Below are 24,972 nucleotides of genomic sequence, written 5' to 3'. Positions count from 1 at the left end.
TAAAATGCAAAGAGATTTTCTGTAGCCTGGGCAGTGTTGTTGAAAAGGTTATTATAATAATCTGAAAGAGCTAGGTGTAGTGGCAAATATACTAGAGGCTGGAGAGGCAAGTCAGGATGATTGTAATTTGAAAGACAGCCTTAACAGCATAGAAAGGGTATAAGCAACTTATTGAGAGGTTAGTGATATATCACCTGTCTCAAAAAAAGAGAAAAAAAAGGACTGGAGACATAACTCAGTGGTAAGCACCCGCAGAGTTCAATTCCTAGCACCAAACCACACCAAACTAAACAAATATCTGAAAGATAGTAGGGACTCCAAAGTATAGGTGTATATGCATAGATAAAAATTTTGGTTACAATATAAAGTTAATAAAGATACTTTTGAAAAAAATTTCATGGTTCTTTTTTTAAAAAAAGAGAGAGCAAGAGAGAGAGGGAAAGAGAGAGAGAGAGAGAGAGAGAGAGAGAGAGAGAGAGAGAGAGAGAGAGAGAGAGAATTTTAATATTTATTTAAACATTTTAGTTTTTGGCAGACACAACATCTTTATTTGTACATGGTGCTAAGGATAAAACCCAGTGCCACACGAATGCCAGGCAAGGGCACTACCACTTGAGCCACATTCCCAGCCCCTATCATGGTTCTTAAGAGCTCAAAATATAAATGCCATATAATCCACTAATAATAATTTTTTGAAGCAGGGTATCATTGTGAATATCTGTACTCTCAGTGGCTTGGGAAGATGAAACAGGAGGAACTTAAATGCAAGACCAGCGTCAGAAACTTGGCAATGGCTTAAGTGACTCAGTGATATCCTGTCTTATTAAAAAAATAGGGATTTACCACAGCAGTATAGTGCCTAAATAAGTAAAAATAAATAACAATAACAATTCTTGGTTTAAAAATGCCCTATAACCAAGTAAGTATAATTCTGGATAAATATCTAAAGAAATTGGAACACTTTTGTTAAAGATATTACTTCACTTCCATTTTTATTGTAGGTTTATTCACAGTATCCAATAAAAGGAATCAAATGAAGTGCCATTTAGATGCAAGGTATTGATGAAAAGGTTTCTTCCAGCTGCAGATCATCCATCTACTTACCTTAAAGGCTGCATACTTATAATTCAAACTGCTCCCTAAAAGGCAAGACTCAGATATGGATTCTTCTGAGTACTCCAAGAAATTTTGGTACCTCTGGACAAATTCTGTAAGACTTTTCCAAAACTAAGGAATAGGTAAATTTTGGAGTTTGGAATGTGGACAACATAAAGTAAATTCCTCAAGGGGGAATCTTAATTCAGACACTGTGATAAGGTGTCTGGTCAGGGGAAGAAAGAGGAAGTAAAATCATGGTTTGAGATAAAACTAGACTTTGCTTCACTGATTTCTAGGTTATTGATTTAATCCAAACAAATATTGGAAAGGGTTAAACCTATTAATTAAAATTTATGTAAAACATGTATTTAAAAAGTACCAGGAAAGAGCTGAAGGGGTGGCTCAGTGGTACAGTGCCTGCCTACCATATATGAGGCCCTGAGCTTAATTCTCAGTGCCCCATATAAATAAATTAAATATAAATAAAAAATTTTTAAAAATACCAGGTAAGGATTTAGGGTTGTTGCTCAGTAGTAGAATGCTTGGCTACTATGCATGAGGAAGTCTGTTTGATACTGGACCCACATTAATAACAAAAACAGCAATAATAATAATAATAATAATAATAATAAAGATATTTTGTTCATCCACAACTAAGAAAAAAATTATTTTAAAGAAGTACAACAGTGCTATGGCCTGTAACCTTCTAATTATCTGTGTTCTAATTAATCCCTTGCAATTGAACTTTCTTGTTATTTAAATTAAAGTCCAGTTCCACTTTTATTTCCTGCCATACCAGGACAAAGGAGTTTACTTGAATATTAGGAATGCTTCTAAATGTCACTTTAATAAAGTTGTTTTACATATTTAAAAACTCAGTTGAAAGCAAACTTGGTGGCACAGGCCATAGCCCCTGTGGCACAGAAGAATTATACATGGGTATCATGAGTTCAAAGCTACCATCAGCAAAAGCAAGGCACTAAGCAACTAAGTGAGACCCTCTCTCTAAATAAATACAAAAAAGGACTGGGGATGTATCTCAGTGCCCCTGAGTTAAATACCTGGTGCAAAAAAAAAAGAAGAAAAAAATTCAATTGAGGACAAATACATTAAAGAAACAACAACAACAAAAAAACACCTTAATTTTGGACAAATTAACTACACTATTGTGAGGATGGCCTTAGGCCTGGCCTAAAAAAACTCCATTTTAAAAAATTCAGTTTGAAACATGCAGCCTCACCAGACATGCCTAAAGAAGCTCTGCAGTATTGCCCTCAGACATAAACAAATCACTTCCCCTCACCTTGAAAAACAGAGTGAGGCCTCTGGCAGGTTGTCCTCACCTAATAAGAGGGAAGGGTGAGAAGACCAAGGTGCAGACCACCAGACCAGATGTTTCTAGCCCTAGAGTAAATGATGTCATGGAAAAATTTGGTGGTAACTAACAAGGATTGAAAAAAGGGTAAAAAAGCTGCAAAATTTAATATAAATAGTAGAGCAAATGAAGAGATGTTCAGCCAGCTCAATAAAAAATGCACTTGAGCTGAGGAGGCTGATGAGGATTTGGAATGACATCTCATCACTTCTCATCATTTGCATTATCCTCACCACTCTTAAACTCTATAGCCACACCTTAGTGAGGGGGGAAATGTAAAAGATTATGTGATGTGTTGGGTGCAGAGCAGGCTGAAATGTGTTGTCTGCAGGGCAGGCTGAACAGATGTTGGCTGCAAGATAGCCCACACACTCAAACCCCCCTCTATCTGGTCCTTTATACCTGTTTGCTCAAGTCTGAACATTCAATCCCGCTCAAGGCTGAGCACTTTACCCACTTGGGCCAACAAGACAGCTTGCAGACCCAGAGGCCCTATTAGATGTGGGCTATAAAAACTCCCTCCTGCCAGGCCCCCCTCTCTCTTGTTCTCTCCCTCTCTCTTGCTCTCTTTCTCTTACTCTTTATCTTTCTTGTGCAGGCTCTCTGTCTCTCTCTTGCTCTTGCTCTCTCCCTCTTCATCTCTCCTCTCTCTCTCTCTCTCTCTCTCTCTCTCTCTCTCTCTCTCTTTCTCTCTCTCTCTCTTTCCTTCTTTCCTTTCTCTTTGTTGCAATGTTGCAATAAAGATCTTTTGGTTTCTTCGTGTGTTGTGGTCATTTTCCTTTCATGATGATCTTCTCATGTGATGAAAACTTGATTTCAGTGGGGAGAAACCCAACGGGGAAAATAAAACCAAGAGGCAAGATCTCCCACACACCCAAAATATATACTTTTATGAATAAAAATTTTATCAAAATTACTTTAAAATTTCATTTAACTTTTGTGCGTCTGGTCTTATGAGAAAGAAAATTTTATTTTAAACTTGTAAGCAATGTCCTAAGGCATTAATATTTTCCCAGAGGGAAAAACAATATAATGCATTAGTATAATTTAAAAATTTCTAGTATTCATAATAAAAATTAAGAAGGACAGCTTAAATCAATTTAATAACTTAAACCACTATATCCAAAATATTGTTATTTTTGAAAATATAAATTGATTAATAAATAAATGTATTTTTCAAGCTTCATCTTAAAATTCACTCTTGACCTCTCAGGGATATCTATGTTCACCACAGCTATATTCCATGTTTTAGATCTATAAATACCCTGACCTCAGCAAGGTGAAAAAAAATGGACAACTAAGTTCTGTGTCATTGGTTATGGAATAAACATACCAAACAACATTCTCTCAGGGCCAAAGAACAGGAGAGACTCTGCACTTTGAGAGAGAAGCCATCTACAACTCAGAAGTATACAAAAGGTGAAAATGTTTCTCACAGGATTATGGGCACAGATCCATTTTCATTTTAGATATCATACTTTAACCAAAAGAGATTGGTATCACTGGAGAGAAGACTCTAGGTCATCAGATCATCAGTAACCCAGAAACTAGAGTCTAAACATTTAAAAAAATTATTTTGAAGTTTTTATCTTTAGTCTAATGCAGGGTTGTGATTTCAATTTTCTTCTTTAGTATCGGGTACTCTGAGAATATCATCAAACATTAAAAGCACAGAAGTCTACACATATTTCCATATAATTCAATAAAGCCTATCAAGAGATTAAAGTTTAAATTTAAATTAATAAAAATTTAACCAGTACCTATAAGGAACAATATGTTTTTCACATAACTTCTGTTCCACATGGGATTGAATCCTGGCATTCATCCTATTAATGAATTAGATATCTATCACTGAATAAGAAGAAACCATATAAAAATTATTGTCTCAAGTGTGGGCTTATCATCAATTAAGCCTGGGTTTATATGGGATCTTTTTACTGCATTAAGTAATAGTTGGTAAGGTTACTGAACTTCAGAGGGAGATATGGTTGCCAAAATGCACCCTTCTTCTCAGAATCAAATAAATTAAGGTGGGCTCATACTCATGGAGGTGACAGTGTTATGAAAGTAAAAACAAAGTATTCAAAGTGTTTCCTGACTAATACACTTTCATAGTCACAGATTTACATAAGTCACACACAAAAAATAAGAGCTCAGATCCAAAATTTAGGAAATATACTCTGCACTTTGGCTACAAGAGGAATAAAAACACATTGCAAACTTTATTTGTACAGATAGGGCTAAAGAATTGCTAATATGTTGACACTCTTAATGATAGAAACAAAGTCAATTTTTACCAGCTTGATCTTAAACACCTACCAAAAACAGTTAAGCTAAAATACAGTCATTCCTGGGAGTAATGAAGGACAGGAACAGCTAGAAAAGAGGAGACAGCAACTCCTCTTTTTGGGACATTTAGTGTTGGGACAACCTTATTTAAACTAATAAAAAGGAGAGGGTAGATTGAACTAGGGATGACAAGCCAAGGTCAATTACAGGCTGCCTCAGTCTACCCACAGGTTGTACTATGACCCTTCCATGGATCCCTTCAGTTGCCAGTAATAACAAGTAAAATATTAACAATATTGAAATTCTTGTATTAATTGGGGGGAGATTTATGTGCCATCTCATACTGTTAGCATATATACTAGTCTATGTATACTCACTATAATTTTAAATTTATGTTGACTTAATGTGTAGTGTGAAAAAATAAGCACTGACTTTCAGACAGTTTCCTTATTCTCCTGAAGCACCCCTTACTACTTTGTCTTACATAATTAGAAGCAAGCGGTGGAGTTTCCTCTAATAATTTTTAAATATTGTGTCTTAAAGTAATGGTCATTTAAAGTGAGCTTGATTAAACCATTTTAAGATCAAAATTCTTGAGACAAGGATGAATCTTGATGATACAGATCCATCCCATCCAAGCATTGTGTGAAGCCTAGATCCTGGCCCCCAAACACTAAATGCCCCCAAACACTAAATTGTTGTCCCTCAATATCTTTGATCACTAAAAATTTTCCTTAAGAACTGTTCTGCCTCTTTGAGAATACTATTAAGAACATATCCATTATCTAATTTATGTTAACAAGAAAGGGATGACAAACAACTTCTTTTTGGGAAAATTAATTTTTCTGATGTGTCTGACATTAAAAAGGCCATGATCTTGGTTAGTGACACCTTTGTCAATTATTCTAGAATCTTGGAAGGCAAGGTTGTGTTTATCTGTGTTTAATGGGAATTCACAGTAGAAATGTTGACATCTAGCACATGTGAAGCACTGGGTTTCAATCCTCAGCACCACATAAAATCAAATAAATTAAATAAAGGTATTGTGTCCATCTACATCTAAATTTTTTTAAAAAAATTTTGACTTAAACAAAAGGTTTTGGGGATTGATGGAGATTTGGGAAAAGGGTATCTGCCCCCATCCCATTGACACCTGATACAATTGTCTGTGGTTCTAAGATACCATCTTTATCTCCCTCTCTAGCTTAACCTCCACATCTATCTAGCGGTTTATATATCCATCCATCTAAATCAATACATCAATGCTATGCTTCAGGCAAAGTGTAGAAGCTTGAATTAACTACCTGGGGAAGGAAATTTTCCAATTTTGGAGGGAGATTCCCCTGGATTTCAATCCTGGCTTTATCCCTTAAGGGCTGTGTGACTTTGGATTAGGGACATAATCAGCCTTCCTGAGACTTAGTTTTATTACATGTAAAATGGAATTTATAATAGCACGTGGACATCAGCTTAGTTGTGTAGGGAGAACTCTCTCTAGGGCATCAGGTGGGGCACTGGGAAAAAAGTGTGGGGAGGAAGAGGTTGTCCTTCTCCAGCCCAAGGGATGCTGCCTATCAATTTACCCACTTCAGACCCAGGAGAGGTTTCTGTGAAACACGAGGACTTCTGTTGGCTTTTTGAGAAAGGCTTGGCATCTCACAAGTAGTCAGTGTCCTCTTGGGCCACTGTGGGGAGCCTGTGCCGGGAGGCGCACAGGGCGCAGGGAGTGCACCAGGCATGGCCTACAAGTGCAGGGCGGGACTGTGGCTCTGGCCCCGCCCCACGCTCACAGGCCACACCTCTACCCCTCCCCTCAGGTCATGCCCTGTCTGGTCTCCAGCTCGCAGTTCTGGGAGGTTGCTGGTGGTGCCTTTGGCAGTAGGGAACCCTGTGAGCGGAAAGGTGGGGGGCATGGAACCCCTTGGTGGACACAATGGGCAAAGGCTCCCATTTCCTCAGGACCAGCCTGCATCTCAGGCACAGCGAGGAGGACCACGCACTGAGCGCTCTGAGGCTGAACCAGATGAACCAGCCCACCAGGATGGGGAAGTAGCGAGCTGTCGTCCTGGGGCTCTCTTTCACTTAAAAACAGTTAAACTGTAAAAACTGGTTTTCAACATTTTCCTGCCTCCTTTTGCAAAGGAAGGAGTGCCCTTGCTTCCTCCCAGCTGATCAGTTTGGCCCCTGAGTCCTGAAAGTTTCTGACCACCAGCCCCCCCCACCTTACTCCTTCCCAGAGAAGAGAGATCTAGAATGTGCCATAAGGCAGTGTATCTAGTGAATCCACTGTGTCCCTTGGCTTGCCCCCTCCCCCACTGGAAGTCCCACCAGGCATGAGACCTGTTTGCTTTGCCCAGCTGCATTCCCCAGCACCTGGCCCAGGGCCTGCCCTAGGAGAGGTCAGTAAACATTCCTTAGGTGAAAAACACAAACTTTACATTTACAGAGAGTAAGAGGTGATTTTTTTAAAATCACTGTTCTATGTCCTTTACCTATTGACTCCTATGCTTCTCACAGCTGTCCTACAAGGTGGGTACAAGCATGTCCTCATTTTCAAAGATAAGAAAACTGAGTCACAGAAAAATGAACTTAACTTACTGGGAGGCAGAGAAGCTGAGAAAGGAATGACATCTGCTCTCATTCAGCAAACCCAGGATGCCAGGGCTCCTTCTTAGACCTCTCTTCCGACATTTTTTTGGTACTTGATGTTGGAATTGAGAATGTTGGCTTCAAAGATCAGCTCTACCATTTGTTGATACTGTGACCTTCTGCAACTCTAACCCAGACATCAGTTTCTCCATAGGCCCTGGAGAGGGGTGCCTGATCTTTCCTTCTCTGCCCACAAGCCCTTTAGGAATCCTTTCCTTGGCTGGCTGGCAGCTTCTCCCAGGGGCAGGAGAAGTTTTGGGTTGCAATCAGAGACTTCCTGAATCCTCCCCTCACTCCTCCTGTGGCTTTGGCTCTGGGCAGGGGCTCCAGGGCCTCTCGCAGTTGGTGTCGGAGGCCAGAGCTGCCTTTGTCAGCCCCAGGAGGCCAGCCAGCTTTTGCCCAGGCCTAGGAGATGGTTTTATTTTTCCTGTGTGTTGCAGCTGGAACCATTTATAATAGGAAAAAAAGAGAATGATCAGGCCAAACAGCTGGAAAATAAAGAGACTTAAAAACAAAAGGGCTAGGCCTGTTCTTCTCCTGTGGAGGCTTTGATTGAGCAGAAAATTTTAGTTCCTTTCTGAAAGGCATTTGGGCTTTTGAAATCCCCTGCAGGAGCTCCCTCTAGCCCCTGGGATGCCAGGCCCTGGCATGTCCCAATATACATGACCAGGATGGGGCCAGGCCACTCAGAGAAGGGAGCAGCAGGCCCTAGGAAATGTAGCACCAGACTGGGTCCATTGGGGCCTTGGACCCCACCCACTCTGCTCCTCTCCCAGTGGAGCCCAAGACCCATAACCTTTCTTTAGTGGCCTCTTGCTTGAATTTCCTCTGCTCCCTCTGGCTTTAAATGCTGGCTGGGTGCCACTTGGGCCAGAGGGTGGGAATGGACTGCTTCTTCATTCAGAGAACCAGAGAGATTTTGCAAACAGGGAGACTGAGGCAGAGAGAGCTTTCCCCAGGCCATTCAGGAAACCTAAACATATGGAGTTGTCATTTTCCTGTAAATATGAAAAACAGCTACCATTTCTTAAGCACATATAATATGGAAGGATGTAGTTGATAAATCCAGGAATTTACCTGGCAGAGGAAAGCCAGCGATCTGTCTCGAAAATATTGCATGGCTAGCTCTCTTCTAGTTTTATTTAGTTCCAGTTCTTGCAAATGAGCCTCTTCTTTGTGTGGCCACCCCTCACTAGGGTCTCAGCTGCATCTTATACTGATGAAGGAGCACTATCAAAATATATCTAATAGCTGGGCATGGTGGTGCACACCTGCCCAACTACTCGGGAGGCTTAGGCAGGAGGATTGCAAGTTCAAGTCCAATTTCAGCAACTTAGTTGAGAACCTGTTTCAAAAGAAAAAAAGGGCTGAAGATGTGGCTCAGTGATCGAGTGCACCTTAGTACCACAAAATTAAAAGGGCTGGAGATGTAGCTCACTGGTAAAGCACTCTAATTACCAGTACTACAAAAAAAAATAGCAGCAAGCACCTACTAGGTGCAAAGTGTCGTGTGCTAGACTAGACATGTTCCAGCTTTACCCCCCTCTTTTCTCTCCACACAGCAATGAGCCCCGTCACTATGGTGCTACCCTTTCAGGGCACCCCCACTATGACCTACTTCCTCCAATGAGGAAACTAGGCCCTAACTCCTATAGTGTCCACTACCTCCTGTTGGTTTGTTCAAATATGTAGATTGATTCACTGATAAAGACAGAGCCCTCATGATCCAATCACTCCACTAAGCCCTGCCTCTGAACATTGCTGCTCTGGGGACCAAGCCTTCAAGATAGGAGCCTCTGCAAAAGCTGGTAAACAGCACGGCTGGGATTCGAATTCAGCCCTGCCTGGTTCTTTACATTATATGAGCCTCTGTGCTATGTGGCAGCCCTCTCTGTCCAGTGCCCACCTCTGACCTCTAGGCATTGTCCTGAAAATTACTCCAGTCACCCCTCATTCACTGGTCAGGGAGTAGGCACCATGATGACATGTAGGTATATATCAAAATCTAGGCCTCTGTTTTGAAAGAGCTTTGGGTTTACTTGGGCAGGCCAAGCTTTCTAACCCTGGTCCCTTGTCCAATAGAGAGCCTTTATGTGACAGTGTTTGAGTGCACTGTATATGGATCCCTCGTCTATATGCCAGCCAGGATGCTGGTCTTTCTCTTGATGACATCATTGCATTCTGAGCATCTGTAGTGCACAGGGGATGCAAAGGGAGCAGTAGACCCAGAGTGGATGACAGAATTTCCCTCATTTCTTCTGGTGGGTATTGGTTCCCCAAAAGCATTCCATGTGTTCAGCTGAGTTAGAGACCACACATGCTGATACCTCCCTAATATTTCTTGTGGGCCTCTGTACCTAGGAGATTCTTTCTATGACAGTAGGACTGGAGGTGCAGAAAAGGGCTATGTACACAGGAAAAAAAAAGTACCCATGCCAGTTGTAGAGGTACACACCAGTAATCCCAGCTACATGGGAGGCTGAGGCATGAGGACTGCAAGTTTGAGGCCAGTCTGGGAAATTTAGGGAGATGCTACTTCAAAATAAAAGGAAACAAACAAACATTTTAATTTTTCTCAAAAAGATCTGAGCCAGTTTGGTGCTTCTTGGTTGATTCAGATAACAGTGTCATAAGAGAGGTTAGAGTCAGGTGTGGTCTCCTGCTGCCCTACAACCTCTCTGGCAGGTGATAGTGAAGGCAAATGTTAGACCAAATTTGCTACACGAATAAGAGGCATCACACAGACATTCAGCAGCAAAGTGGGGTCTTTTTTTGTTTTTGGGGTGTGTGTGTGTGTGTTGGGAATTGAACTCAGGGGCTCTCAACCACTGGGCCCATCCCCAGCCCTATTTTGTATTTTATTTACAGACAGAGTCTCACTGAGTTGCGTAGTGCCTCGCCTATGCTGAGGCTGGCTTTTTGAACTCACAATCCTCCTGCCTCAGCCTCCTGAGCTGCTGGGATTATAGGCATATGCCTCTGGGCATGACAAAAGTGGAGTTATTTAAAAGATAAAACAGGCCCTATAAAGTAGGTTCAACAGCTCAATGAAGTTCCAGCTCCATGTTTCTGGCTATCTGCCCACTCCCCAGGGTGAGGAGCCCATCACATTCCTAAGCAGGCTTTGGTGTCCTCAGAATTTCTACTCATAGCTGGACACAGGATGGCCTGAGGCCAGAGATGTGTGTGTACTGGGTGGGTAGTTACCCCAGCCCCACCGGCATGCAAGGTAGAGAGCATTCTAGACTCTGTTTGTTAAACCATAACACAAAGGCCTTGGACGTCACCAATGAGAGCCCATTTTTAAGTCTACCACATTTTTGTTCTTTGTTTTCTAATGTGATAATTAAATTTATTGGTAGCTGAATGATCTACTCAAGACCAAAGGATGTGTGACTAGTCCTGGAATGTGTTCTGTTGGCAAAAGTATAAATGGCAGCCATACCCCAGAGAAAAAAACCCCAACATGGTGCCTAAGGACCTCTTCTTCCTACCTTCTTCTTTTCTGCAGTGGCGCGAAAAGTTCCCTCCAGTGTGAACTCTCCCGCCAGTGCCAATTTCAAATCTCACTGGCAGGGAACCTTAGCCCCAATGAAAACTAATTTCTGGGCTCCGGAGCTGATATCTGGAAGAACTTGTCAATAAACGGGTTTCCTGACATTTTTCTAAGCCCTACCATCTCCCCCTTAGTTTTATATAAGCACCAGCTTTTTGCAATAAAATTGGAATTCTCCCGGCGAAGTGTCTTTGCGTGGGGAATTCATTCATTCTGGTGCCCCATGTGAGGATACGGGTGAGCTCTTGCCAACAAGAGCACCGTCTGCCGCTCCACCCAGACACTCCACCCTGGTCCTTGGTGGGTGTTGATGGATCAGTTGGGAGACCTGGGGCAGGCTCCTCACCTGTCAGAAGCAGAAACACAATCAGCTGTGAAATAAAAACTTGAATTCTAATTATGAAGTTGTACATATGGAGTTGCCAGGGTGTGTTGTGTTGGTGACTGATGGTGGATGAAGAAGTCCTGTGTCTGGGGGAAGTTTTTCAAGGCTGGAATGCCATACAGTGTGCACTTACAGGAACATTAGCTTGTCAAAGTCATCTTCCATTTTTTTGGGGGGTTACCAATAATTGAACCCCAAGAATTGAACCTAGGAGCTCTCAAATATTGAGCCCCATCCTCAGCCCTTTTTGCATTTTATTTAGAGACAGGGTCTCACTTAGTTGCTTAGGGCTTCGCTTTTGCTGAGGCTGGCCTCCAACTCGTGATCCTAGTGCCTTAGCCTCCCAAGCCACTGGGATGACAGGCCTGCGCCAGAGCACCAGCATGATAGATGTTTCCTTTAGTGCTGTTTCTCTCAGTGTTATTTGGTACTTTTTATCTTCCAGTGTTGCTCTTAAGAAGTCTGATTTCCAGGGTTGGAACCTTTCTTTCTGAATGTTTTGGAGGTACTTTTGTATAGGGCGCCTTTCCCTGATTTCCCATTCTTGATGTCCACAGGGCTTTCTGAGTCTCACTTTTTGGTTTTATTCGTATGGACAGTTGCCAGCTCTGAACGCCTGAGCTGTGGGCTGTTCCTGTTCTCTGTGTGCTGTTTCTCGAAGTCCAGCTAGGTGAGATTAGCTCTGCAGTGATTTTCAACCTGGGCCAGTTTTGCCCCCCAGGAGATATTTGCCAGCATCTAGAGAGTCATCTCTTGTGGTTTCAAAATGTGGTGGGGGAACTCGTGGCATCTAGTGTTAGAGGCAAACGATGCTGCCAAGCAACCTGCACTGCAAGGCTTTCCCCAAAAAACAGAGAAAAGACTGAAAAATCCCTTTTTTTTTGGCTACCAGGGAAAAAACCCAGGGGAACTTAACCCTGGAGCCCCGTCCTCAGCCCTTTTTGTATTTTATTAAGAGATAGGGTTTTACTGAGTTGCTCAGGGCCTTGCTAATTTGCTGAGGCTGGCCTCCAACTAGCCATTCTCCCACCTCAGCCTCCCAAGCTGCTGGGATGACAGGCATGCACCCCCACACCCACGTCTCAGTTTCTTAATCCATCAAATACAAGTTAATGGGCTGGGATTGTGACTCAGAAGTAGAGCAATCACCTAGGATGGGTGGGACCTGGTTCAATCCTCAGAACCACATAAAGATAAAGGCATTGTGTTTTGTCCAGCTACACCTAAATCAGTTATATCAGTTCAGTTACCTATATCAGTTCAATATTTATTGCTAAGGAGAGGGGTGCTTAACTTTATAATGGCTTGATTTTTGAGCATTTTTTAAAAGTTTTTCTCCTAATATATGGCTGGAACAAAATTAAACTTGTTTTGAAGAAAAAAAAAATAAATATAATTAATGCAACCCTGTTCAAAAGTAAACACCATAAATGTCTGAGTTGCATCTTGGTGGGTATTGATTGATCAGCTGGGAGCCCTGATAATATTAAAATATTTAAAAAATACAAGTTATTTTTCAAGATTACAGGGTATGGAAAGATCAGTGAGATCTATAGAGCTCAATAGAAAAGGGTAGGTATATGTGCCTTTCTTCCATGAGTTTTTTATTTTAATAATACCATATATTTTTAGTTGTTGTTGGACACAATACCTTTGTTTTATTTATTTACTATTATGTGGCACTGAGGATGAAACTCAGCACCTCACACATGCTAGGTGAGTGTTCCACCACTGAGCCCCAGCCCCAGCCCAGCCCCTTCCATGAGCTTTTAATTGGAGAAACCTGAACAGACATGGAGCCATTCTTAAACAAGTATTGATTCTATTTGAATGAAAGGGTAATGATCACCCCTTCAGTATTAGATGCAGGGAGGCAGGGATGCTGTTTAGTGGGACACGGTCACTGTTTTGACACTGGTAACTGAGAATAGGGAGTTGGGGGCTTTGAAAGAACAGGGAAGAGACATTCTGGTTAGAAGGTGGACATGAAAACCAGGCACAGTGGCTCACACCTGTAAGCCCAGCAACTCGGGAGGCTGAAGCAGGAGGATCTCAAGATGGAGTCCAGACTCAGAAGCTCAGTGAGACCCTGTCTTTAAATAAAAAATGCTGGGACTAGAGCATAGTGGTGGAGCAGCTGCCTTGCACATACAAGGCTCTGAGTTCCATTCCCAGAACCAGCAAAATAAAACAGGTGGGAAGAGCTTCCTGTGGCCTCTCCTGGGCCTTGTGGTGTTGAAATCGCATCCCTCTGTGTTCTGTTCTAGACATTTGCCCTTTGTTATTGGAACACATGCTTTGGGCTTGCCAACTCGGGTGCCTAAGCATTTGGGAAATGAGGCTAACAAACTGACTGGCTAAGCCCCAAAATGCGGTGCCCTGTCACTAAAAGAGGGCCACTGGGTCCAGACCTGGTTTGTCAAAAGAAGCCAAATAGTTGGTTTTCTACACGAAAGTCCCTAGGGTTCAAAAAATGGCAAGAGCCGGGCACAGTGGCACATGCCTTTAATCCCATTGGTTGGCTCGGGTGGCAAAGGCAGAAGGATAGCGAGTTCGAGGAGAGCCTCAGCAAATTAAGGCCCTCAGTGACACAGGGAGACCATGTCTCTAATTAAATTACCCAATAGGGCTGGGGATGGGGCTCATGGTTCAATCCTTCCACAAAAAAGCCAAGTTTAAAGGCACATCTAAGACTACGTGGTCACAACCAAACCATCCTGTGGGCAGCTCGTTGGCTCCTTTAATCTAAAAAGTATTTTAGTTTGCTGGATGAGTCCATCCAGCATTAGCACTATTGTGTGCTCCAGACCACACTGGAAAACAGGGAGAATATCAGAACTAGAACCAGCCTCTGCCCCACAGGCTAGTGGATTTTGCCCTACAGTGTTCACTGATCGTCCCCCAGGTTGGCTGCTCAGAGGTGTCAACAAAAGGGCATTGAAAAGAAAAGCTAAGAGGAGTCTTCCCTGGGCCATCTTTGAAGCAGCAGCTCCAGTTGGCTTTGTCCCAGCAGTTTGGGAGGCTGAGGCAGGAGGATGAAAATTTGGAGGCCAGTCTCAGAAACTTAGTGAGGCCCTCAGAAACTCAGGAGGCTCTGCGTGGCCTGCACACCTAGGGTATGACCTCATTCTCATTTCAGAGATGAGGGAGGATGAAATGGCAGTCAGAGGCCATGGCATTTTCCAGTCCTGGGCCCATGTGAGAGCATTTGATTTTCATAACTTGGTATTTGATGAGATGTCTGTTGCACCTGGTTCTCTTTAGCATCTGCCAACAGAAGATAGGTTACTGAGCATCAATTTATATTTGACCACAGGACATGGTCAGGGGGGGCTTGCCAACCATCTCACTGCTTCCAGATTTGGCCTCACGTATTATGCACTATTTGCTGGCCATTTAACATCAAATAAAGGTCATGTAATAAATCCTTCCTGATTTATTCATGGTGTTTTTTTTTGAACCCAGGAATTGAACCCAGGAGTGTTTAACCACTGAGCCCCATCCCCAACTCTTTTATATTTTATCTAGAGACAGGGTCTCACTGAGTTGCTCAGGGCCTTGCTAAGTGGCTGAGAATGGCCTCCACCTTGCCATCCTCCTGCCTTAGCCTCATGAGTCTTAGTGATCACAAGTGTGCGACACCATGTTCAGCCTCTTGAATAATTTTTTTATAGATGGCTTTGAATTAGGTTTTCATGACTATAAAATGAAAACCTTTCTTTTCTTGCCTCTGTAGACAGCCCTGGCCCTGGCAATTGCTCAGGAGCTTGGAAATAAGGTCCCTTTCTGTCCCATGGTGGGGAGCAAAGTTTACTCCATGAAGATCAAGAAGACAGAGGTACTGATGGAGAACTTTCGCAGGGCTATCGGTGAGTGTCACGTTAGAGTGACAGATGGCTGCTGCTTCTCCAGTGCTTTGAATCCTTTCATCTTAAAAATGCTTCTGTGATGTGTTAATTGGACTGCTCATGTTCTTTTGGTGCTGTTGACAAGACAGGCAAGAGCAACCAGCCATCCCAGCAGCTTGGAAGGATAAAATAGGAGGATCACAAGTTGGAGGCCAGCCTCAGCAACTTAGTGAGGCCCAGAGCAACTCAGTGAGACTCTGTCTCTAACTAATATATAAAAAGGGCTGGGGACAGAGCTTGGTGGTTGAGGGCCCCTGGGTTCCATCCCTGGTACCTAAATAAATAATAAATAAATAAAAAGACTAAGAAATCTACTTGGGAAGCTTTTGATTTAATGGTGAAGGAAAGAAAATGCAGTAGGAGGGCACAGCGTTTGGAAGTGGGGAGATGTCATGGGACCCTGTTTCACCCCCCACAGCCATCTGATTTCCTGGTGGCTGGCACTGTGTCTTCCTGCGGTGACTCTCTGAGGGACTGGCTCTGCCTCTTGATCTTCCCCAGCAGGTCAATATAAGCATTCAACTATGGGTATCTCTCTCTCTCTCTCTCTCTCTCTCTCTCTCTCTCTCTCTCAACCATGGCCACTGAGCCACCCCCAGCCCCTCTGTGACACTAATGCTGAAATGAAGAGTTCTTATTCTGAACTGTGTTCAGAAGCTAAGCTTTGTGTCACACTGAACTTAGACTTTTTATTTTTATTTTTTGGTATCATGGACTGAACCCAGGGGCACTTCACCCCTGAGTTCCATCCCTAGCCCTTTTTATATTTTATGTAGAGACAGGGTCTTGCTCAGTTGCCGAGGCTGGCTTCCAAATCTCGATCCTCCTGCCTCAGCATCCTGAGGTACTGGGATTATACATGTGCAAATCACACCTGGGTTTTACGTTTAAAATTTTTCTCTCTGTTGTTTTTTCTTCATTTCTCATTTTCTTTTTCCTTTTTATTTCCTATTTTTCAGGGTCTCACTATGTTTCCCAGGCAGTCCTGAAACTCCTGGGTTCAAACCATCCTCTTGCCTCAGTATGCTGAGTAACTATGGCTACAGATGCGTGCTGTGGTGTCTGGCTTACTTTTTCTTAATTAAACATGTGCCAGTGATTTTATTTAACTCATTAATTAAACATATGAACCATATTCCAACAGCTCAGGAGGCTGAGGCAGGAGGATAGGAAGTTGGAGGCCAGCCTCAGCAACTTAGCCAGACCCTGAGCAACTCAGTGAAACCTTGTTTTTAAATAAAATATAAACAGGGCTGGGGATGGGGCTCAGGGGTTGAGGGACCCTTAATTCCTTTCCTGGTACCAAAAAGAACCCCCCTAAAAATGTGACCAGTAAGATATCACAATCTTTCAAATACCTGACTATTAATATTTTTAAGAACTCAAATTTTAAAAACACCATTTTTTTTGGCTAGGGCAGGGGCTCAGTGGTAGAGACCCACCTAGCATGTGTGAGGCTCTGGATTCCACCCTCAGAACCACATAAAAGTAAAAATTTTAAAAAATGAAGGAATTGTGTCCATCTACAACTTAAAAAATTTTTTAAAAACCCCATTTTTGTGAGACAAAAATCTTTTATAACTAGTCTTCACACAGTTGCTTGTGTTTCAATGGCTCAGCAGGAACTGAAATGCTTTAAAATTTGAAAAAGTAGAGGTCACCAGGCACATTTGATGAGAGTCACCCCTGGGGTGGGGGGGTGGGGGACACAGCAGGGGCTTTTGATGGCAGCAGGTGAGGAGAAATTTCTAGATTCTGCCACAGAATGAAAGGGCAAGCCGTGGCCTCCCCTTAGACAGGAGCCTTCTGTCCCTGCACCTTTGACTTCCTGGAAAGCTGCAGAGGGAGGGAGAGAGGGTCATCTGTCACCATCTGTGCCACTCCCTTGATGTGATAAAGGTTCCTGTCAGGGACTTAGAAACCCGAGCCAGTAGATGAAACCCATATCCTTTGTGCTGTCGTGGCCAGAGACAGTGCCTGCAGCCCCTCTCCTGGCCACCAGATGGGCCCATGGTCCACTGGGCCTTCCCCTGTCTACTTGTCACCACTGAGAAACTTCTAGACAAAAATGAGTGGCTGAGAGATGGGGATGACTTTCATTTCCTCCTGGAAAAATTTTATATCACTGTCCCCTGACAGTGAGTATGGGCAGGCATTACATTTGGAGGAATTTCCTCTTTGCAGAATAGAAAAGGTTCTATTAAAAAAAAATCAAAGAAGGCTTAAAAGCCCAGAATTTTCCAAGCTTGACAGAATTTCTGATACCTTCATGTTGTCTGGGAAATTTCTTTTCTTTTTTTTGTACCAGCGATTGAACCCAGGGGCCCTCGACCCCTGAGCCCCATCCCCAGCCCTATTTTACATTTTATTTAGAGACAGCATCTCTCTGAGTTGCTCAAGGCCTCAGTGTTGTGGAAACTGGCCTCTAACCCATGATCCTCCAGCCTCAGCCTCCAGAGCTGCTGGGACTCGAGGTGTGTGCAGTTGCTCTGGTCTTTGCTTCGGAAGTTTGTCTTGGGGTTTAGGAGCTGGGAATGTGGTTCATCAAACACAGAATGTGGCTTCTCTTTTTGGTGTTTTCCAAAAGGCCCATTTATAGGCTCTCAGGTGGATCCCAGGCAGAGGAGAGCTGGCCCTTAGCTTTCAGTCTTGAGTGTCCTTGTCCTGGTTGGGTTTCTGGAGAAGAGAAGGCAAGGGATGGTGTGATAAGATAATGCCCCCCCCCTTGAACAGTGGGAAGGGGCCTGAGTGTCTGATCCTGTGGCCATGTGTCTCAGCCTTTGGGACATTTCTATATCAGCTCACACAGAGCCCGATGGCCACCTGCCAGCAGAAGTCCTCTGTGGTCTTCCCATTTGTCAGGAGAGCAGCGAGCCTCTTTTTTTTTTTTTTTTTTTTTTTTTTTGAGGAGGTGCACCAGGGATTGAACCCGGGGCACCTAAACACAGAGTCACTTCAAAGCCACTTGAATTTATTTGGAGACAAGGTCTCACTGAGTTCATCAGGGACTCACTGGGTCCCTGTAGTGTTGCTCTCCACCCATGATGGTGTCTCCGGATTGTACTGTAAGGTGACTTGTCAGTTCTTGTGCTGTGGCAGTTTGAAGTAAGAAGGCTGTTGGTGGGGAGGAGATTGGTGTGGAGAGAATGATGTTCCTGCTTCTCACCGTGTCCCCATTGGCCATCCCTCCCAGGGCTGCAGATAAAGGAGGCCAAGGAGGTCTATGGGGGGGGGGGTGACTGAGCTCATGCCATGTGAGACCGAGCACCCCATGGGTGGCTATGTCAAGACCATCAGCCATGTGATCATAGGGCTCAAGACAGCCAAGGGCACCAAGCATCTCAAGGGGAGTTTGTCCTGAACCCTGCCCTCGGCACTGTGGCACCAGGCAGGTGGTGTGACTTCTGTGTCCCTCTTTCCTTGACCTCTACACTGTTGATGCCATATGGGACACTCAGGATAACACCGTGTAGTATAAAGGGACACCTTGTAGAGGGCTTGGACATAGGTCCCTTTATGAGGTAGTTCTTTCTTTTCTCATTGCTTCTGGGAGTTGTGTCGTTAGGTCAAGAAATTGCTTCTGCCATCTCATCCCCCACATGATGATCATTGGCCAGCCAGGCACAGTGGAGCATTCCTGTCATCCCAGTGGCTCAAAATGCTGAGGCAGTAGGATCACAAGGTTGAGACCAGCCTCATCAACTTAGTCAAGGCCCTGAGCAGCTCAGGGAGAGTCTGTCTCTAAATAAAATAAAAAATGGGGATGGGTATAGGGCTCAGGTGTAAGTCACCCCTGTGTTCAATTCCCAATAGTGCACCCTCACCTCCCCAAAAAGTCAAAGTGGACATTATTTTGTTTTCTTTTTCTTTCTTTTTCATAATGTTTTTACTCATCCACTGTTGTTATGATTGACTCACACTAGCCCTGTACCTGTCCCCTACTGCATAGCCAGGTCACCTGCTGAGGGCTTGGGGAGGTATTTTACATGTGGTTCCTCTCAGCTGTGTGCCTGTGTGTGCAGGTGCCATAAATCTCATTTCCCCTGTTTTTCAGATCAAGGCCTCAGGCTCAGAAAGAGGCTCTACAATCATCCTGTGTCCAGTGCTGGCTGAGGGGCAGGGTGACTGTGGGTCCTCTGGTGCTGGGTGACCCCTACGAGTCCTCTGAGCTCTCTGAGACTTAGTTTCTCTTCTCTAGACCAGTCTCCATCCACCATAGAATCTGTCCATCTTTCCCCCTTTTATAATTTGATGGTTCCTTGATTCCATGACGTGGTTTCTTGGTCACTGCTTTATGGAGATCATGAAAATGTCATTTCTTCCAAGGGCTATTTTTCTGTTTCCTAATGGGACCTTCATCTCAGGAGCTTGGCTCTGCAAACCTCTCTCTCTTTTTTTAATCCCTCACCACATCCTGACCACCCTGGATTAATGAGGTTCTGAGAAGGTGGCCCCTTCTCAGTAATGACACCTTGAGCCAGTTCATCTGGAAAATCAACCATATAAAAGTGCCTGAGAGGAAAAGAGAAAAATTGTCCTCTTCCCTGTAGGAGAGAGGACACAGGAACACAATGAAAACTTGAGCCATCCATCAGTCTGCTTTGTCCAGCTTCTTGAAGAAAAGAGTCTAACGGAGAAGCAGAAAATTGTCTTCCAAAACAAAGGTGGTACTCACCTCTGATCCCAGCAGTTCGGGAGGCTGAGGTAGGCTGATCATGAGTTCATAGCCAGCCTCAGCCAAAGTGAAGCCCTAAGCAACTCAGTAAGACCCTGACTCTAAATAAAATGCCAAACAGGGCTGGGGATGGGGCTTGATGGTGGAGGACCCCTGAGTCCAATCCCTGGTACCCCCAGCCCCCGACAAACCCAAGTCCTTCTGGGCAGTTTTCCCACATGTATAAGATATTCAGACAGAAGGACCTCAGGTGCATTGTGTGGAGTTTTGAAGTGTGTGAGTTTGAGGGAGGCTTACGAATCTTGGACTGGGGACTCCCCAGCCCTGGTCCTGTTTGCAAAGTGCCCCAAGGAGGCTAGAGAGGCTGGGCCCTGGCAAGCTCCTGGCAGCTCTGTTGGGGTACAGTTGTGAACACGATCCACCTATTTTAAGTGTGTGTGGCCCACAGGATTTGGATGCATGACATAGTTTACACTCCCCATCTTAATTCTAGAACATTGTCGTGACCTTCCAAGGGACCTCATTTCCATGAATGGCCACCTGCTGTCCCTCCCCCTGGCCTTTGGCCACCACATACCGACTTTGTTTTTGGATTGGCCTTTTGGCGGGCCCCTCCTGCCGAGGGAGCCCTGCACTGGGTGTTAGTCCGTGTCGTGTCCCCCGCCACCCCCCTTTGACTCTAGACTCTGTCTGGGACAGAGTTCATGTGTATTTCCACAGGGTGGCCATCTGTAGCAGCTGCTCTGAAAGCTCAGCCTCAGGACCTGTCTGCCATCCGGGCAGGCTGCAGTCCTTGCCCAGTGCACACCCCTAGCGAAGAGCAAGGCCCAATCGAGCACCATCACCCCAAGATGTGTGTGCACAGCCTGGGTATGAAAGGTGCTAGAATTTGCTTTCTTCTGGTCCTGGGGTTCAAACACAGAGGTGTGGCCATAGTGAACCTGTGCTCTGCCACTGAGCTGGGCCCCAGCCCTAGGGACTAGCTATGTGGTCTAGACTGGCCTCCACCTTGGTGATCCTCCTTCCTGAGCTTCCTGACACAGAAAGTTTGGGAGTATTCCAACTTATATTTTCCTTCTGAGCTGGACTTCTCTGTGGGTGCTTCTGGGTGCTGTCACATAGAGGAGGAGACCGAGGCCCAGAGAGCCAGAATCACGGGCCACGTCAAATGCAGCCTCAGGTGGCTAAGCAGGAAGCTCTGGTGTCCCTAACCCAAAGACTGGAGCTGCAGTGGTAATCCTGGGGGGTGTTGTGGGGCGTGGCCATGGACACATGGCCCCTCTAAAGGCAGGTGGGTCCCTGTGACAATGCTCCTACCACTTTGCAACCATAGAAGGCAAGGCAAGGAAGAGTAATGGTGACGTTCTCTTGTCTCCTGAAGGCAGACACAACAACCCTCAGGTTCACTTCCTGATGTGCTAAGCCCCCAGTCCAGGCTCTTGTGCCCTGCCACAAACCTTTATACCCATCCACTCCTGGGGTGGTTGACTACCTCAGTTGTCTATCTGTCTGTCTGTCTCTCTTTTATGTTTAGTCCTGTGAACTGAATCCGTAGTGTTTAAGCAGGGAGCCAGAAGACTTCCCTTTTTATTTTGCTTTGTATTGTTTTGAGAGAGGCAGGCCTCCAACTTGGTGATCTTCCTACCTCAGCCTCCCGAGTCCCTGGGATGACAGGTGTGCAACCCTGTGCCTGGCCCCTCAGTTCTCTTACAGAAAGGTGCCTTCCCTCGTGGTCAGAAGGTATTGGAATATGCATCATGGTTGTCTGAGTCCCCTTTTGTCTGGTTTGGTTTCATTTTAGCTGAACCCCAGCATTTTTGAAAGTCTGCAGAAGAAGCGAGTTGAGGCCAGGGACATCATCTACATGGAGGCCAACAGTGGGCTCTGAAGGTATGCTCCCAGGGGACAGTGCCACGCCTGAGGGTCTGCCAGAGGGAGAGCTGGGTGACCAGGGAGTCACACTGCTCAGCGGAGTTGGGTGGGGGAAGTTCAGCAGCTGTCCCTTTACCTAAGTCACCTTGGCTTTTCTCTGTCTTCCTGTCCTGGTGACTTCAGCAAGCAGAGTGTTCAAGACTCAAACCCTGTGGGGGACAAGGACCAGACAGCCTTTGTCCCTTCCCGCTGCCCCAGGTGGCATCTTTCATCTTCCTTTATCTCCCTGGTGTCCCTCCCTGAGTCCTGACCCTGGGGACTAAATCATGTGCCTCCTCCTCTATCTGCTGCTGCATCCCACAGTGGCTGCACCTCCCTGGTTTATGGATGAGCCTAAGGCCTCATTTCACCCATAAATCACCACCTAAAAGAGCCCAGGCTTTAGGCTCCAGTGAGTCCCCTCATGCTCCTTTATCAGGAGTGAAAAGAAAGAGGAAAGAATCTTCCAGAAAGTTTCAGGTGTTGGCCAGGCGGGTCTGGGAGCCCAGTGTGGCACCAGGCCATGAGACGCAGGTGGAGGGAGCAATTGGGGTCCTTGGTGGGCAGCGGAGACCTTTCTGTCACTGAGCTCTATGTGGTCCTGGTGCCCCCGGTCTGCTGGCAGAGGCAGGCAGGTGCGACTCCTTGGCCACAGAGTTCACTGTGGAGACCGAGGAGGACATGCCCTGCCCAAGGGTGCTGTGCACAAGAAGAAGGAGGTCATCTAGGATGGGACTTTGCATGACCTGGACGTGCCCACACCAGGCACCAGGGACAGGCCTTGTGGTCCAGAACATTCCCAAGGCCCTGGGAACCAGTTGTCAGGGCCGTGCTGTCCTCCTGGATGTCCTCTGGGATGCTCAGCAATGAGCATGACATGAGCTTCGTCCCCTGTCCCAATGTCTAGATGCTGCCACAGCTGATCTCTGGGCTTGGTCTTCCCCTGGTCGCTTGGCAGCCTGCTGGGGGCTGCTCTCCACCTCGGGCTGGGGGTTGCCAGCAGGAGCCTTCACAGGGCTTCAAACAGCCTCACAGAGCCCCTGACCTCTGCAGAGCTCAAGCCCCAAGTCCTCCAGCTCCCAGCTGGCCCTACACTGGGCCCCTTCTGGACAGAGAGTCAGGTTTGCTCTTCATCCTGAAGGGGGTCTCCTCCTCCCCACAGGAATGGGCTTTCTGTTGGGAATCTGTTTTTTGTTTGTTTGTTTGTTTGTTTTTTGTCCCATGGAACTTTGCCCAGGAGAGGCTAGAGACTCTTGGGATTGGAGTTTCTTCCTACCTGGTCGGAAGGTTTTTTTTTTTTTTTTTGTATTGAAGCTTAAACCCCAGTGTGTTTACCCATGGAGCCACATCTGCAGCCCTTTTTATATTTTATTTAGAGACAGGGTCTTGCTGAGTTGCTCAGGATCTCACTAAGTTTCTGAGGCTGGCCTCCAACTTGCGGTCCTTCTGACTCAGCCTCCCAAATTGCCAGGATTTTTAAGACACGTGCAAACATGCACGACTCTGCTTGATTCTTGCAGGTCAGTGGAAACCTCGAGGGGATCCCTCTGAGTTCAGGAACCCCTCATCCTTCCCAGGGGAGCTGTGCTGGGCCTTTCCACCTCAGGCTTCCAAGTTTAGTAACATGAGGGACCCGCAGGAGGCAGGAAGATGGGCTTTGGTAGCTGTCTTAGAAAGTCCTCTCTCCTACAGGGGAGATAAGACATCCTGTGCATGATGGGCCAGTTGATGAAGCCAAAGAAGACAGAGATCACAGGGAAGATGCATGGTGAAGCCTGAGCCTGGAGCCGAGTTGAGGCCCTGCCTCTGATGTGCTCCCAGCTCTAAGAGCTCCCCCACTGCGTGGCTCTGAGTCTTAACTCCCTTTAGAAGCTGTGGCCAAACTGTGTGTTCTGGTCCCACTGAGGTCAGCATCTGCTTCCTTTGAGGTCCCAGAAAAGTGCCGACTTTGACACCAGGCAGTGGGTCTCCCTTGCTCCTTTGTGGACTTATTTTTTTTAATTTTTTAATTTTTTTGATGCCAGTGATTGAACTCAGGGGTTCTCGACCACTGAGCCCCGTCCCAGAATTTTTATTTTTTATTTAGAGACAGGGCCTGGCTGAGTTTCTTAGACCCTTGCTAGGTAGCTGAGGCTGGCCTCCAAATTATGATCCTCCTGCCTTAGCCTCCCCGGCTCCTGGGATGACAGGCATGTGCCACTGCACCCGACTCTTCCCCAATTTTATATCCTTCTCAGGCCCATTACCACTTTATTCCCTGAAAACGTAAGTTCAACATGAATCCACTGTTGCCTTGAAGCCTTGCAGCAGCCTAAGCATCCTCCATGAGTGGTCAAGAGCAGATCCATCTCTGAACTCAGTTTTGACAGCCCTGCATCATGGCTCTGGGAGAGGACAGGCCTCAGATCCCAGTTCTTTGGAAACAGCTCCATTCTGATGACAGGGGGTGCTGGTTTGGAAGGTGAGGGCTGGGACCTGAGGCAGGTCTGCCATTCTGCAGGAGCTGGTGGTTCTGGGGGGCTGAGGCTGGGCCTTCTCTGACCCTTCTTGCTCGGGTTTCCTGGTGGAGAGGATTCTTGATGCACTTGATGGAAAGTTCATTAACCTGAGAATTGTCACGCAAGGCCCCAAAAAGGGCTCCTTGACTGAGTGTAGCAGAGGAGAATCTGCATATGAAAACGCATCTCCCTGGGGCTCCCAAGTGGGGTGTCTCCGCATAAGGCTCAGGACTCAATGGGGTGGCTCCAGGACACTGCACCCCACACAGCTCCACAAAAGGCTTTTTGTGGCATTTTGGTGCAATGATGCCTGTTTTCTTTTTTTTAGATGAGGGTATAGGGATTCAACTCAAGGGCTCTTGACCCCAGAGCCCTGTCCCCAGCCTTATTCTGTATTTTATTCAGAGACAGGGTCTCAACTGAGTTGCTCAGGGCCTTACTAAGTTGCTGAGGCTGGCCTCCAATTTGCGATCCTCCTGCCTCAACCTCCCAGGTTGCTGGGGTTATATGCATGTGCCATCACACCTGGCATGATTCTTGTTTTCAAATGATGACACCAAACCTGGAATGGGTCTAGTACTCAACCTGGGGTCAGAAAGGCAGTAGGAGAACCAGGCTGCAGGGTTGG

At 45.5% G+C, this 24,972-nt stretch overlaps 1 pseudogene; it reads left to right on the top strand.

The window, feature by feature from the left end:
• The first annotated feature begins 6,499 nt into the window (after positions 1 to 6,499).
• LOC143410755 (ruvB-like 1) overlaps positions 6,500 to 24,972 on the top strand; it is a 41,341-nt pseudogene continuing 22,868 nt past the window's right edge.

Source organism: Callospermophilus lateralis, unplaced genomic scaffold (genome assembly GCF_048772815.1).
Source record: "Callospermophilus lateralis isolate mCalLat2 unplaced genomic scaffold, mCalLat2.hap1 Scaffold_122, whole genome shotgun sequence".
Taxonomy (NCBI): Eukaryota; Metazoa; Chordata; class Mammalia; order Rodentia; family Sciuridae; genus Callospermophilus; species Callospermophilus lateralis.
This window is presented reverse-complemented; position numbering and strand designations above follow the sequence as displayed.